Here is a 12,016-nt window from a genome sequence, read left to right as displayed (position 1 = left end):
GATGCCGGCGCTGCAGACAGTGGCTTTATCAGCTACACCACAGCGTCAGCCCCAAACCATCATTCTTGCTTATTAGTCAATGTTTTCCTGCATATAAAAGACGCTTAAGTTGTCTCATCTGATCCATACTAAGCTTTAAGTCTCAGATCTAGAAATTACTCCAAATCTTCATGAGACTCCTACTGATGAGATAACCTACAAATTAAAGAGGCAAATTATTTGATTCCAACCACAAAGCATACAATATTGAACAGAGAGGCGGATTAACTGCAACAGACACTCCTACTTGAAAAAGGGGAAAATGATAGGCACACTGCAGCCAGTGGCCTGTAATAGGTCTGAAACCCTGTTACGCGACTGTAGGGTGGCCGGGTTCCTTCGTTATGTGGATCTACAACATTCTTTTACTGGACTGGCTTTGTAGACCATGTGGTCCTGGCTACAGCTTCTCCACAAAAGCAGGGTATACAATGTGTAATTGTGTGCACATGATTGAATCCCAGTGTAATGCTATTGTTAAATCAGGTGGCAGGCAGCTTGGGCATGGGGGCCATAGTATGCTGACCCCTGGAGTAAGCCCCAGCTCTGCTCCCTGGGAGTAACTCGCCACTCCATTGTTCTCTCTGCCTTTTGGCTCTAACCTCCTTGAGTTCCTTCCCTTCCCATCAGCCACCCTGCATGGAAACTCAGGGGAGAGCTTTAAAGAAGAGCCCTTCTTTCTGCTTCAGCAATTTTCAGCCTGCTTTGAGCTCATAGAAGTTGGAGAGGCAGAGAGCGTTTGTGTCAGATGGTTACAGTCTCAGGTTGAGAGCCTTTTGCCAATACAGGTGCCTCCAAAGTTTTTATGAGTTTCCTATGTACTTGATTTCAGATAACTCTAAGTGTCGAAAGTCACATCTGTATTGCATTTGAGACACCTCTCTCTCTCTCAAGATTTAATTTTGGATCTTTTTGGTATATTAGGCTTCTGTAAGATCACTCCTTGTATCTTTCTAGGACTGCTGTGTTCAACTGAAAAGAATAGTAGACACCAGTTCTTTCAGAAGTTGTAACAAAGGATGCGATTGTCTTTGTCTCAAGACTGATAAAATGATAAGGTGCAAAAGCAATTCTGCCTTTTAAACATGCAGGTCTTGGAATTTCTGGGCTTCTGTGTAGTCACTCTCCTTATGCAAACTGGCCAATTCTTACAAACCAAACATTTTCTTTCAACAGCTTACTCATCCAGTTACTAGGTAATACTCTGCCCTGACACTTTGTTGCCCAATAGCCTATGGACAGAGGATGAGTAACCCCCTCCAGAGGAAGAATTGCATATTTTCATTACATATTCAGGGTTTACAGAGAGGTGTCATGAGACTGGCAAAAAAGAGGGGCTTAGTTCCCCCAGAAAATCTGCCCCTTGTTCCTGTAATGAGAAGCATTGGTGGAGCAGCCTCCCAAGCAGGTGCTTTGTTGTGGATACAAAAAGAAATGCTTTCTCCTTACAAGGAGCTCAGTAGCTAGTAGTTGCAAGAAGGCAACATACATAATGCTTAAGAGAAGAGACTCTGGAGTCAGTCTAATTGGATTTAAACCCTGGCTTTGATGCTTAGCAACTTTATTACTTGGAGCAATTTGCTAAAGTGCTTCGTGCCTCAGTTGTGTTTGCTGTCACACGGAGACAGTATAGTGATGTCCTTCATAGGGTGTCTGTAAACATCCAATAAGTTAACCCAGGTGCAGCATGCAGAACACCAGGGGGCACAAAGTACTTACTGATTACATCATTATATATTGGCTATTAGGATGCACCGGCTTCTGAGCTCAGTGAGGGCAGGCCATCTTGTCTGCTCTGTCCTTTACCAGGTAGACTTGGGCCTGGTAAGATATTCATTAAATACTTGTCGAGTGAATGGGCAACTGAATACAGTGGCATGCAAGCGTTCAGTTCCACCCAGATCCCTGCAAAGGGTAACATTTGTTGAACACTTACTATGTTCCAGACTCAGTGCTATGTTGATGTCATGTATTATTTTCTTACTCCTCCACATGCTTTATGGGTTGGGTGTTACCATTACTTTTCACAGAAGTGGAAACAGACTCAGGTAAAGTAGCCAGCCTGAGGTCACGCAGGTGCTAATTGGAGGGTTCAGGATTGGAGAACAGCACTCCATTGCTCTGGCGTTAGAACGTTCAGACCTCTGCCATCACCTGCCTGCTGAAGTCCCTGTGTCTGGCCAAATCGATGGTGCTATCAGTGCACCAAGGAGCACAACCCGGGCTCCCTTGGACACCACGGGGGACAAGCACACAAACACCTGCCTGTGTGGGCTTCGCATGGTTCATCAGGTGAGAAGTGTTGAGCAGGCTTTGGCTGTGAGTGCAGAACGGCTCGTTGCCTCTGCTGCTCGTGTCTGCCTTCATGTTCAGGCAATAGCACATGCAGTTGAACTTTGAGCTAATGGGTCTGTTCCGTTCATTATTTACCCAGGGCAGTGTTTTGTCACAGGAGCTCCTCAGTGTTTGACAAAGATGACACCTCATTAGTGCCTGAGGGGTTATAGAGTGGGCAGGTGGTTTGCTGTTGTCTCCTTTTCTTGGACACAAACACAAATGTCACGGAGTATGGCAGGAGCTTAAATTCTGAGGACTCCAACAAGCAGGTCGGACATCTCTCCCCATTCTCGTCCTTATCCTTTGCTAGATGTAGAACAGAACCCTTTCCAGCCTCGTGCTGTGAGGTAGGTGCTGTGAGGTTGGTATTTATATGCAGCGCAGCAGTAAAGGGACAAGAGCGCAACAGTTCTTAGCAGCACTTTGAAGTATGTTCTTGGCTCAGCAGCTTCTCCTGTCCCTGGGTTGTGTCCTCAAAGGTGGGGTTGGGTTGAGGTCTTAAGACGACCTGACACTTTTGGGCTTGGATAGTGGTGTCCGTATAAAACAAGATGTCATAGAGTATCGGAAGACTGCAGTTAATTGAATCTAGGTCTTCCATATCTAGGAACCAATGGCTGGAAGAACCATGACCCTGTTAATTAATACTATCCCTCATGTTGGATGGCAAGTAATAGTCACAGTAAGGGACACCACAAAACAGCAGATACTGTTTACTGAATGCCTTGACATGCCCGTGTTAAACTAACGCTCACATGCATTAGCTGAGTCATCAGAACATTCTTAGGTTTTTATGAAACAGAAACTCAGCACTTACTGTATACTTTTTACTCTTCTAGGCATTTGGGATACATCAGTGAATAAAACCATGGGGAGAATAAAAAATAGGAATAATGAATGGATTAGAATGCTGAAAGGTAATAAGTACTGCCGAAAAAGAAAAAGTAGAATGGGGAAGGTGGTATTTGGAGGATAAACAAAGCAAAGGCTGGCTGTTGAGGCGATGTTGGGTAAAAGCCGTGTACAGGTGGAGTGAGCTGTGCGGAGAGCTGCAGGGCACAGCTGGGGCAAGGCCTGACGTGGGAGGGTATGGGTACTTTGGAAGAATAGTGGGGTTGGGGAGCACTGTGGAGTGAACTGGGGGAGTAGAGTAGGGGATGAGGTGAGAAAGGAATCTAGTGAGGAGCCTTTGGAGGGCTATCAACCAAAGCATGGTGAGATCTGACCTTGGTTGCTGTGGCAGAATAGTAGTTGATATAAGAACAATTTCTTATATAAGGCTGGGGAAGCTGGGGTGGAGATGAGTAGCCTGCCTAGGGTGACACAGATAGCAGGTGGCAGGGCAGGGCAGTCTCCAAGTCCACCCTAACTTCAAGTGCATGCCCTATAATAGGCCCCATACCACCCTTTTTGCACAAGAGGATTTCTGTCTGATTCCCATATATCTCTGCTCTGCTACACTCCCCCTTCTCTCTTTCTGCTCAGCCATGCTGGCTGGTGGTACTATTTTTTCCATGCTACAGAAAGCTTTAAATTCTTGCTACCAGTTGTCTCCCCTTGCCTGCTTGCTTATTTGCAGATTCATCTAATAGTAAGAGAATCCCTCGAGATCCTGCCTTCTGTTGTCATGTGAAGGGAGTGCTGAGTGTGTGGAGGTCCCGTTGCACACTGGGGATAGAAGACTGATTCCAGGCACTGGCCATCCTTAATGCTCTCTTCAGTGGCCTGGGGAGTTGATGACGGAGGGATCATAGCCACTCAGTGGGAAATCAGGACTCTATTTCATTCCTTTTCCTGGAACTAGCACTTCTGTCTCAGTAGGGGCCCCTTTAATGAATCAATTAAGGAGGGTATTATTATTGGAAGCTGTTTTCAGCCCAATTAAGACCTTTCGACATGTCACTTGTGATAATAAAAGTGAGTTAAGTCTCAATTTTTCTTTATTAGGGTGTTTATTAGAAGATTGAAATGTTCATTCGGTGGAGTAAAGTGGCACATTCATCTTCTGCTCATCAAGAACACAGTGGAATGCCCGTAGTACTCAGGGTTAATGTCATGGCCATTTTTTTTTTTTTTTTTTTAATACACAGAGCTGAGTTCTAACTCTGATCTGGATACAGGTAAAAATGAATTTGTGAAGGGTTGCAACTCAGATGATTTTCTTCTGCCTTATGTGACCATGGGAAAGTCTAGGGTATCTGCCTGTTTAAGAGTAAGACGGTGTGTCAGTGTCAGGAACATCAGTGAGCCAAACGTGGGGGTCGTACAGAGTGGGGATTTGACCAGATCCTGTGGCTAGGCCAGGCACTAGCAGCATAGACTTTGAAACTTTGTGGCCAGAAAATTTTTCAAATTTATAGGAAAGTATAAGGAATAAATTATAGACACCCATATGTCCCATATATCCTTCCAGGCATATCAGATCCTAACATTCTCCCTATATTTACCTCCATATTTTTTGTTAATAAAACATTATAGATTTGACTGAAACCTCTTATGTAACCCTCTTTGACTTCACTAACCCCTCCCATTCCTAAAAATTAATGATAATCATGAATTTGGTATTTATCATTACCCACAGGTTTTTATACCATTACTCTACATATTTTGTAGCATATATTCTTAAATTGTATAGCATTGGTTTGCTTGCCTTCAAACATTGTATAAACTTTAGCATAGTGTATTTTTTTCTGCATCCATGCAAATGTTGTTTTGGAGGTTTTTCCATATTGACATTCATTTTTCCTGTTGTATAGTAGTTTATTGCTTTCATTTTTTTTCTCAGTGTATTCATTCTTCTATTGATGAACATGTTTCCAAGTTTTCTTGATTAAAAATAATACTGCAGTGAGCACTCCTGTTTGTGTCTCCTTATGTACACTCGCATGCTGGAGTTTCTCACACTTGAATAAAGCTAGAAATGTGCTTTATGCTGCAACTTTCGCATGCATGTGCACACACCCAAACCTTGCAAAAATCTCATGAAGTAGAATCCATGAAATACTTGGTGTATACTGTGACAGCTGTTATGTCTTATCCTATCAGTTATTTCATAGTCTATTTTTTAATTAAAAATGCTAGTCACAATTCACTAAATTGATTCTGTGACCCAGAGAAATAAGTGAAAATTTTGGTAATCTTGACTTTTACTAGATATTGATGAATTGCTTTCCAAAGTCATACATCCTTTATTTTTAATTTTTGCTTTAGTTATGTCTGTTTAAAGCAGTAACAGTTGTATTTAAAATGAAAACCAATATATTTTTTAATGTTTTATTGAAAATTTAATTTGTAAAGAAGCAACGATAGATTTACTTTGTTGTATTTATTTTGTGTTTTTCTTATCCTTTTCCCTTCTTGCCTTATGTTGATGAATAAATTTTCTATATTCCCACCATCAACCTCTTTTGCTGGTATGAAAGATAAAGACTCTTGTACTTTTCTTTATTGGTAGCTTTTCCTACCATTAAACAATATTTGCTTAACTATAAATATTCATACATAACCTCAGATTGTTGTTTTTGTCTTTGTTTTGAATGCAGTATGGACCTAGCACCCCTTATCCATTGGTTATACCTCTCTCACATGTTGTTATTGTTGACTAGTTTAGATTTACTCATTTTTTCAAATATATATATTTAAGTGTTTTATAATCATTAAATTTACTGTCTTAGATAATTTTGTGTTCTCATTTTTATTTGTTCATGCTTACCCTCTGGGTTTACTTTTCTTGTTGAAATGCATTCTTTTGCACATTTTAGAATATATGGGTAATAATAGATTCTTTGTATTTCTGTGATGAAAAACTACCTATTTTGTCTCTATTCTCAAATAGGACTTCAACCTGGTCTGTAATTTTAGGTTCTCATTTGTTTTTTTTTTTTTTTTTTTTTTTTCCTCAGTATTTCAGAGAGTTAACTCCACTGTTTTCTGTAGCTATATTGCTGGTGAGGAGTCTGCTGTCCTTCTAAATGCCATTTCTTTGTTGGTAATCTGGCTTCTCTTTCTGGTAGCTCCTAAGATTGTTCCTGTCTTTTCTTCCTGATCACTAGGAGTATCAAATATGGATTTGTATTTCTTTTTACTGTTTGATAGAAAGTAGTCTTAAAGTGATGACTCTTGCTTTATTTAATTTTGAAAAATTCTCATACATCTGTTTTCTTTGGGAATCTCTAATTCTATAAAAAAATCTTATTATATTCCCTGCTTTTCAATTTACATTTTTGTTTCCTTTGTGGTTTATTCTGAATAAATTTCTCAGTGTAATATTTCAATATATGAATTCTGAGTTATTACATTATCTGAAATTTAAATTCAATGATCTCTTGTTTGTAAGAGTTTAAAATTGGGATCTCCATTTCCATTCAGTTTTGTCAATCTCATAATTTTTTGCTCCTACTTTTTTAAAAATGTATTTGAAAGGCTGAATGATGGGGGCGGGTAGAGAAAGAAATTCCATCTGCTGGCTTATTCCCCACATGTCCACATGGCTAGGATAGGGCCAAAACCAAGATCTGAGGACTCAATCTCTGTTTCCCACATGGGTGCCAGGGGCCCAACTACTTGAACCAGCTGTACGTTAGAAGGCAGCTGGCATCAGGATTCAAGCTGGAGTTAAGCCTAGATATTCCAATATCAGTGTCTCAACTGGCGTGTTAGCTGCTGTGCCGACGCCACATCCGAACGGTCTGACCTAGAACTTCAGGGTTCTACTGACTCATCTAGGGTGATTGAAGCAGGGGAGCTTGGCAGTTCAGCCTATGTCCACATCCCCAGAGTGACCATTAATGGGCTGTGAGATCTGGGGTATGTTACATGAATTCTGCATTTTAGATTCCTCACGTACAACATACGGATACTAACTAAATTGATCTTAAAATTTTATTATAAATATGAAATGAGATAATACTTGTGATGTGCTCTGTTGTTTCTTGGCATGACAAGTATTACCTTACATTAGCGGGTAGTCTTGGATGTAATCCATTGGGATGGGAAGGTTGAGGGGAATTAGTCTGAAGACAAGATGGGGACAGGAATGGCCTATTGTGAGGGTGCCAATAGAGTGAGGGAATTTTAGGAGAGAGGCTGGAAAGTAATAAAGGATGTCCTCAAAAGCACTTGTTTTCAGAAGCTGTTATGTCTTTGACAACTCCCTGAAAGTGAGTTTCATATTCCCAAAGCTCATAGGAAAAGATTGCTTTTTAGTTTTATTGGACAACCTGCAGCTCAAATCCAAAGGCAGTAGAAGGGCAGTGGAATGAGTACCGTTCTTGGGGAGGGAACATCTGGGTTTGATCCAGACCCAACCTCCTTGAATTTGTTAGGCCACTTCTTAAAGCCTTGGTTATTTTCTTTTTAATAACGATTTATTTATTTATTTGAGATGCAAGAGTTACAGACAGAGGGAGGGATAGAGAGGTCTTCCATCCTCTGGTTCATGCTGGTTCATGCTGGTTCATGCTGGTTCACTCCGGTTCACTCCCCACATGGCCGCAACAGCCAGAGCTTGGCTGATCCTAAGCCAGGTGCTAGGAGTTTCATCTGGGTCTCCCATGTGGGTCCAGGGCCCAAGCACTTGGGTTGCCTTTTGCTGCTTTCCTAGGCACATTAGCAGAGAGCAGGGTTTGGAAGTGGAGCAGCCGGACTCGAACTGGCGCTCATATGGGATGCCAGCGTTGCAGGCAGAAGCTCAACCTACTATGTCATGGTGCCTGCCCCAAGATCAATTATTTTCAATGAGAGTTGTGTGATCCTAAGTTAACTCTAACCCAAGAGTAAACTTTTGCTCAGAAGTTTTAACAAATTCTCTCTAGCTGTGAAATGGGTATGCTACAGGGCACTTGAAGGAGGTGCCAAGGCTACCACAGAGTAGCAACACAATTCAAACCTTGGGTACCATATTAAAAGAGGATGGTTGAAGAACATGGCTACAGACACTAAAATATTTTACCTCTTCATTGAAGAGAGAGAGAGTCAATGTAGGTGGTTCCCCAAATGGACTCCACATCAGAATATATTGGGAAAACTTGTTCTAAGTCAGACTCACAGAGTCAGAGTCTCTGAGGATAGGACCTGGAATTCTGGACTTTAATCTGGGGGCACTGAGCAGGGCACAAGTGATTCTGATGCAAGTTGTGTATGGGAAATATATGGCCAGATGCCCCTAGCTTATGCCATACACTACACTGAGCAGAGAAACTCTCCCAGAATCTTGGATTTCAGTTAACATTTGAAACCTGGAAGTGTGTTTCCCTCTTTGTTTTAGAGAAGGATGAGTTGGCTCAAGGAATAGTCTGAGAGATCTGTGGAAGATAAAGATCTCAGTTCTTGAATTCACTAAAAAACCATCCTCAAACCAAACCATCAAAACCAGTGCGTTCAAAAAGCAAGCAAGCAAAAACCAGAAGCCAAAGCTGGGCGCATTATGAGTAGAACTATTTGTTGAGGGCGATGAATGCATTTCACACATTAGAGCAGCTGTTCTCAACCTGGCTGAGCGGTAACGGCACTTTCCCAAGCAATTAAGGCAAAATCTCTAGAGAAAGGGCCCAGATATTCGTATTTTTAAAAGAGCACCTCAAGTGATTCTAATATTTAAGTGGGTTGAGCACCACTGAGAGAGAAAGAGAAAGAGAAAAGGAGCGAGCGAGTGAGCGAAAGCGCTGTGCTCGCAGGGGAAAGGATAGACAGGCAGGTTGTTAGAGCCACAGAACTGAATCTCCCAGGCTAAGAATAGCTTCTCCTTTTTCATTTAAACAATCAAGCTGGGTGGCTTATTCTCCGGAACTTTGGAGGAGACTGGGTAGGGACCCAGAGGGGAAAAAGAATGAAGCAGTACATGATTTGCACTTTAATTTGGAAGAAAGTTAAAAACGTAGGGGACATGCTTTTCCATGTCCTAAGATGTGGCCCTGTCTTTGTCCCTCTCTCCTCTCCCCCTACTAAATTAATGGCTCTTGAGTTTAACCTTAGTCTCAAAGAATCCAGAACGGTAAGGCAACATTTATAATAACGATGCTGTGTGGGGCCCCTTTCAGTGAGGCTAACCTGTGAAGCAAGCACACTGCGGGGAATCTTATGCTTACCTTTTAGGAAAAGAAGAGGGAAGCTGAAGTGTGGGAGGCAAGGCTAAGTATCGTCTTGGGCTCCCTGTGTCCTCCTCAAAGCCTTCTAGCATGGTTTGCACCAATGGACCCAACTCCTTACAGGAAGAAGACTCCACTTGAATAACATCAACACTTTCGTAATGTCTCTCACATGGGAGTGCCTGGGTTTGATCCCCACTCTGACTCCTGACTCTAGCTTCCTGCTGATGCAGACCCTGAGAGGCAGCTGATGAGGGCTAGCTCAAGGAATTGGATTCCTGCCACTCACACGGAAGACTTGGATTGGGTTGGGTCTCCGGGCTTTGGCATGGGTTCGCAGGCATTTGAGGAGAGAATCAACTGATGGGAGCTCTCTTTGTCTCTGCTTCTCAAATAAATAAATACTAATTAAAAATTCACCTGTGCAAAGATTGTTTTTCTGATTCATAGACCTCTTGCAATAATCCCAGGTGTTTTTGTCCTCTTCTTTCTCTTCTTCCATCCTTCCATCTCCCTTTTCTTACTAAAATAATAGGGATTGTGCTGAGGCAAGGGGTCCCCCTCAACCGAGAGTCCCAGGTTCAGGAAGTGCTCCCAGAGAGCCACATTATCAACATGGAGAAACTCTTACCCTGGCATCAAGCCATGCCTCAGTTTTTGAATAGGAATTGAGCTTTGGGAATTTTAACTTCTGTAAATGCTTTCTCCCGTAGGGACTGAAGTCAGGAACCAGACCCTAAATCTCACATTCTGATTCTATGCCTTTGCTTCTAAAGTACTTCTTCATTGATCCTGGCTCCACGCACCCATTTGGGCTGCTAACCGTGTTTCTTCACAAGGAAACAAAGGACAGTTGATCATCCTTTCTTGGCCCAGCACAAGTCTCAACTTCCAGGATTATGGAATTGCCAGTGAGAGTAGCAGCTCCAGTGGGCAGCTTGGCAGGAAGGATCTATGGCGCCCTCATCTCCATGAACTCCATCTAAACTACAGTGCAGTGAGGGGCTTTCGGGTTTGGCCAAAGCAGCTTCAAAGCAAGGCATCCAGCCTCACCACATAGACTTTCTGGACTTTTGACCTCGCCTCTCTCCCTTTCCTCTCGTGGACTCCACTGGACATGTAGTTTTGTCTTTGTTAGATGCTGCCTGCTGTGGCACTGTGCACAAGGGCAGAGGACACGGCTGCTGTATTCAGTGCCTGCTTGCTAATGGGCTGGGCCCCCCACCACTGCCCCACCTCCTTGATGTCTTCTTGAACTACTTGGCTCTGATGTACTCAGCAGCATGCTGTTAAAATGCTCCGTTTAGTAATGCTCTTCCAGACCAAGATGGAAGTAAGGGCTCTGCTCCATGGAACATAAAGATCTAGTGAGGGGACAGCTTGACCAAGAAAAAATTAACAATCAGCTGAGTCATGATCGCACCACACAGCACGGGGATGGCACGGGGGCTCCTGTTGGATCCGCAGGAATGACTTGTTTTTCTGAAGGCACTTGGGGAAGGAGGGTGAGCTAAAGAGGTGCCAGTGGGTTTGGGGAAAGTTGACCCTTTAAACCCCATGAAAGGCCAATCGGAAATGCCCAGCAGCACTGTAGGCTGAAAGCAGAACACCCCTCCACACTGGTGCTCTGAGAGTTTGTATCGGAGAGAAGGGCTGCGCTAGCAGGATTGGAGAGGGAGCGAAGATGCTAATGAAGCGTGAACTGGCTGCTTTCAGCAGAGCCTTCTGGGCACCATGCCACCATCTCGCTTTCTTTCCTACTCATTTATTTATTTATATTGTTAATTAATGGAAATTTCAACTCCCATTAGATCAGGAGGAGCCGGTAATAAACAGCTGGAACACTAGGCAGGCAGGGCCATGGGGAAGGGCAGAGGCTCCTGGTTTTGCTCCTGGATTCCAGGCACATGGCCCGGCACAGAGAGACAGTCCACGTGCTGGTTTTCTGGAAGACGACCGGGTCGCTTGCGGTGGGCCCTTGTCTGCCGTGGTGTCTGTGTGTCTCCTCCTCTTTGCATGCCATTGGGAAGCTGCTTGTGCTGGAGTCAGGCATCCCAGGTCAGATCGCTCTGGCTGTGCAACCTGGGCCATGCTAATTTCCCTTTCTGTGTCTCAGTCTCCTCTGTGAAGAGGGCAATGATACTCGCTGCAGAGGGGAGACGTGGGTCGGAAATAACGCATGTGCAGCACTTGGCACAGTGCTGGTCCACAGTGAGTGCCACCTGGATGGGAGCAGCTCTTCCCGGCATCCTGTGCCTCCCTCGGGAGCAGGGCTGGCAGCATCCTTTTTCAGAAACGTCCCAGGTTCTCCCCTGCACTGGGTTCTGGGACCCGATCTGTGATTTGGGCTCCTGTGGGTTTCCAACTCTGTAGTTTTGACTCCTAACCCTATTGGCATTCACTGGTTCTAACCCAGGTGTGGTCATTGGTGGCTGAGAGGTGGTGGAGCGATGGGAGATGGAAGAAGTCATCAATAGCACAGAGCAAGAGGAGGCTTCCCAGCTCAGCTCTGAAGAGAAAGCTTTAATGGGTCCCAGGTCACTCGGCTGAGCCCC

The 12,016-nt window shown here is 43.7% G+C and overlaps 1 protein-coding gene across 6 annotated transcripts in view; it reads left to right on the top strand.

Moving 5' to 3' along the window:
• Positions 1-12,016, top strand: part of LOC149125275 (uncharacterized) — a 159,500-nt gene that overhangs the window by 78,490 nt on the left and 68,994 nt on the right. For 3 of the 6 annotated variants that reach the window (XR_016236894.1, XR_016236889.1, XR_016236891.1), the window contains 2 exons: positions 3,216-3,293; positions 4,324-4,813. The exons of 1 other annotated variant lie outside the window; for it this stretch is intronic. The gene's annotated coding sequence lies outside the window, so the exon portion shown is untranslated. Of the gene's footprint in view, positions 1-3,215; positions 3,294-4,323; positions 4,814-12,016 lie in introns of those variants that run through there. 2 more of the 6 variants (XR_016236892.1, XR_016236890.1) reach the window with 2 other exon arrangements.

This window comes from Oryctolagus cuniculus, chromosome 7, assembly GCF_051225735.1.
Source record: "Oryctolagus cuniculus isolate XC-2025 breed Fujian yellow rabbit chromosome 7, ASM5122573v1, whole genome shotgun sequence".
NCBI lineage: Eukaryota > Metazoa > Chordata > Mammalia > Lagomorpha > Leporidae > Oryctolagus > Oryctolagus cuniculus.
This window is presented reverse-complemented; position numbering and strand designations above follow the sequence as displayed.